We start from the raw sequence: 4609 nt of genomic DNA on the forward strand, positions 1-4609 counted from the left end.
CTTCACAAGAGCGAGAGATATGTGGAAGAAAAGTTCTTCAAAGGTATGTCTCTCATCCCTTTTGTTATTAGTTACTAAAGCATGTTGTAATTTGTTAAAAAATGCATAATTAGTTTGTATGTTTGTGAATGCTTGTAATTCTATCACAATGAATTTGAATAGATCATACTTCCACTCATGGGTTCTCTTCGATAAGGGTTCCTTCAGTTACTGGTACGATCTTTATTCATAATAGACCTGCACATGTTTTATTTGATCCAGAAGCGACTCATTCATTTATTTCTAGTATGTTTGCATTGAATATTGATAGGGTGCTATAAATTATGCCTATGGAGTTAGTTATTTCAACCTCTGTAGGTGATATGCTGCTAGTTAATAATTATTATAGAAACTGTGTAATTCACATAGAAGGAAAAAACATGGAGATTGATTTATTTCCCCTAGAACTATTAAAGTTCGATGTTATTCTCAGGATGGATTTCCTATTTAAATATCATGCATTTGTGGATTTTCATAAGAAAGAAGTAATATTCAGATTACCAGATCAGGCAGAAGTAGTGTTTGTAAGGGAAAATAAAGTGTTCCCTACTTTCTGATTTCAGAAGTTAAGGCCAGGAAGCTACTGAGTAAAGGTTGTACAGCATACTTGGCTCATATAACAATTTCTTCACCAAAGAAGTTAAGACTAGAAGATGTTCCTATAGTCCAGGAGTTCCTTGATGTATTCCCTAAAGAGCTATCAGGGTTACCACTTGATAGAGAGTAGAGTTTACCATAGATTTGATATCAGGAACAACATCTATCTCACAGGCACTATACAAGATGGCTATAGCTAAGCTGAAGGAATTGAAAGCTCAATTGCAGGAATTAGTAAAAAAGGGTTATATCAGGCCTAGTGTGTCACCTTGGGAAGCACCAGCTTTATTTGTGAAGATGAAGGATGACACACTCAGATTATGTATTGACTACAAGCAATTGAACAAGGTAACTATACAGAATTGTTGGGAATGTCCTAAACTCGCAGTTCGTAAATATTGTTAACATATTCTATATATCAATAAATGTGTAATTGGGTATCTTATTATAAATCCAATAAACAAATCCATTCCCATAATATGAATACTTTAACTTTATGTGGCAATATAAAAGAAGATCTAGTTGTAGTATATAGCCAAAAAGGTCTATAAGTATATGGATGAGGTTGGGTACTTCATCCTGTTGATACTATTGGATGTGACCCATTTTGTATACTAATACAAATGATATGATCATAAAATCATTCATGTAGAGACATGTGAGTGGGGGCATTCTATGCAATGAGTTTACATAAGACCGGACCACAAAATAGTCACTTTTCTTTATAACTACTGTTTACTGTTAAAACTGACTATTTCAAATTCAAATGACCTAGGGAAACTCGATCTTAATCTTGAGCTAACTATGGACTCCTGTTTATTCGGGATTATCATTTGATCTACATAGGTGAGAGTAGCCCAACAACACTACTCAATAAACCTCCCATTTTTTGGGGATAAGACATGATAGATAGCTGAGGACATAGCTCTGCAAGATGGAATTCACTCCTATCCGACTTAGGGTTAGCAGATAGGTTGTTCTTTTAAACGCTGAATCCTGGTCCTGAATAAATGGGCCCCACCCTCTCTTGATCAAGAGGATCATGGTTTATGAGTCAGACTATAAATCAATTGTTCAATGGAGGATTAGTGGGAGCTTAAGGAGCAAGATGTATTTACAGGGGTAAAACGGTAAATTCGACCTAGCTATAAATAAGAATGACCTGTAAAGTATCGACTTACAAATTATGGTTATAGTGGACAAAAATATATCTACAGTGAGGAGAGTGCATCTATCGAGCTCTAGTGGTGTGTCTTGATAGTTAACGAATATTGATTAATTCGGTTTAAAGAGTTTAGCCAATTAATCTCAGATCGTTAAGAGTTCATGATATGTAGGTTCATAAGGTCCATCTACTAGCTCATAAAATTATCTTAGATTAGTGAATTGAGTGAATTTGAAATTGAGATTAGAAATTAGGGTTTTGAATTTGAATTGTTCAAATTCAATTAGGGTTTCTATTAATTGTATTTGATACAATTAAAACGTTTAATTTTGTAGAAATTAAACGAAATTCGAGAGATCAAAAATAGTTAAATAATAATTTAAATATTTGATGACGTAAGCTATAATATTTGATATTTGATATTAAATTAAATTAACTAATTTAGTTTAATTAATTATTCAATTTTATTTAATTTTGAAATTTGTTCAAAATTGATAATTTGATTAATTAGAATTTTGGATTTTTTAAAAATTCAAAATTATAAAATTAAACTAAAATTTGTTTTTTTTTTTTGAAAAATTAGATTTGATTTGATTTGATTTACAAATTAATTGAACTTAAAATTAAAAGTGGGAAAATTCAATCTTGAATTTTTCCCACTCAATTTAACACCTCATGCCAATTTAATTTCAATGGAAATTGAAGTGGCATCAGCCATGCTAACTAATTTGCATGGTCTTCATCTATTAATTGAAGTTTTGAACTACAGTTACCTCTTCATACAATCAGATTTAAATTAGAAAATCTGCAGAAATTAAGAACCCTAAACAACCCTCTTCAATCTCACTCAAATTTAACTCAATTCAGTGTTTCCACCACGTAATCCAAGCTAGAGAATAGTAGAGAAGGTCTCTATGGTACTATACTAAAGTATTGAAGCATCAATTCGTGGGATTCAGCTGGAATTAAAGAGTTTTCTTCAAAGGTATTGTATTCTTAAAACCCTCTTCTGAAATTGTGTTTCAATGCATGTTTTAAACTCAATTTAAGTGTAATTAGAGTACTTATTGATTCTATTTTTTTCTGTTGCATGTTAGTTTACAATATCATAACTATTTGTTGCCTCATATTGATGAATTGTTAGATTAGCTTAATGGAGCATCAGTATTTTCAAAGATTGATCTAAGATCAGGTTACCACCAGTTGAAGGTTAGGGGGTCAGATATCCCTAAGACAGTGTTTTGAACCAGATATGGGCATTATGCGTTTGAAATATATATTTGATAAGAAGGAGTTGAATCTGAGACAGAGACGATGGATGGAGCTGATAAAAGATTATGATTGTACTATTGATTACCATCTAGTAAAGCTAATGTGGTAGCTGATGCTTTGAGCAGGAAATCTAGCTATTCTAGAGACATGTTGTATTCTTTAAGGGGAAGGTCATTACAAGAATTCATAGGGCTAATGTAGCTTTGTTAGTAGGTCATTTGGGAGAAATGATAGCTCATTTCCAGGTAAGACCTACACTAGTATATGATATCGTCAAGGCTCAAATGACAGATGATAATCTTAGTAAGTTAATTAAAGAAGTTAAACAACAGCAGAGATCAGATTTTATTTTGATACCAAATGGAGCTTTGATGAAAGATGATAGATTATGTGTTCCTAACGATGAGCTGTTGAAAAATTTCGTGTTAGAAGAGGCTCATGATTCAACATATGTTATGCACCCAGGTAGCACCAAGATGTATAGGACATTGAAGAAGTCGTATTGGTGGCTAGGGATGAAGAAAGACATAGCCAGTTATGTAGACAGATGTTTGATCTGTGAGTAGGTTAAACCAATGCATTAAAGACCTACAGGATTGTTGAACCCACTTCTAGTACCTTAATAAAAATGGGAGCATGTGACCATGGATTTTCTATTTAGGCTACCCAAAACCCCTAATGGTTATGAGGTATTTAGGTAATAGTAGATAGGATGACGAAGACGACAAAGTTTGCCGCTCAAAGCTACGTCTACTCTTGACCAGCTAGCTAAGTTATATGTTGATCGAATTGTAGCCAATTTAGAGCTCTAATATCTATTATATCAGACAGAGATACACGATTTACTTCAAAGTTCTGGCCCAGTTTGCAAAAGGCACTTGGTACTAAGTTGCCTTTCAGTACAACCTTTCATCCACTGACAGATGGACAGTTAGAACGAATAATTAAGACTCAGAGAGATATGTTGAGAGCATGTGTATTGCAGTTTAAGGGTAGTTGGGATAGACAATTTTCATTGGTAGAGTTTGCTTATAATAACAGTTATCATTCCAATATCGATATGGCACTGTACGAGGCTTTATATGGAAGACCTTGCAAAACTCCAATTTTTTGAAATGAGGTTGGAGAAAGATAATTGATAGAACCAAAGTTAGTCCAAGCAACATCAGAAAATATTAAGGTAATAAAAAAAAATCTAAAGATAGCTCGTGACAGACAGAAGAGCTATATAGATAAGAGAAGAAGAGTTAGAATTTAGAAATTTAGAATTGGGGATCGAGTATGCTTGAAGTTATCTCTATGGAAAGGAATACTCAGATTTGGTAGGAAAGGTAAACTAAGCCCCAGATATATAGAACCCTACGAGATAATTGAATGTGTAGGGCCAGTAGCTTACAGGTTAGCTTTACCTATTGAATTATCCAAAATACATGATGTCTTCCATGTATCTATATTAAGGAAGTATTTACCCGACCCTACTCATATTCTCGAAGAACAACCAATACAACTGAAAGAGAATTTGTCTTATGAAGAGGA

This window comes from Benincasa hispida, chromosome 8, assembly GCF_009727055.1.
Source record: "Benincasa hispida cultivar B227 chromosome 8, ASM972705v1, whole genome shotgun sequence".
NCBI lineage: Eukaryota > Viridiplantae > Streptophyta > Magnoliopsida > Cucurbitales > Cucurbitaceae > Benincasa > Benincasa hispida.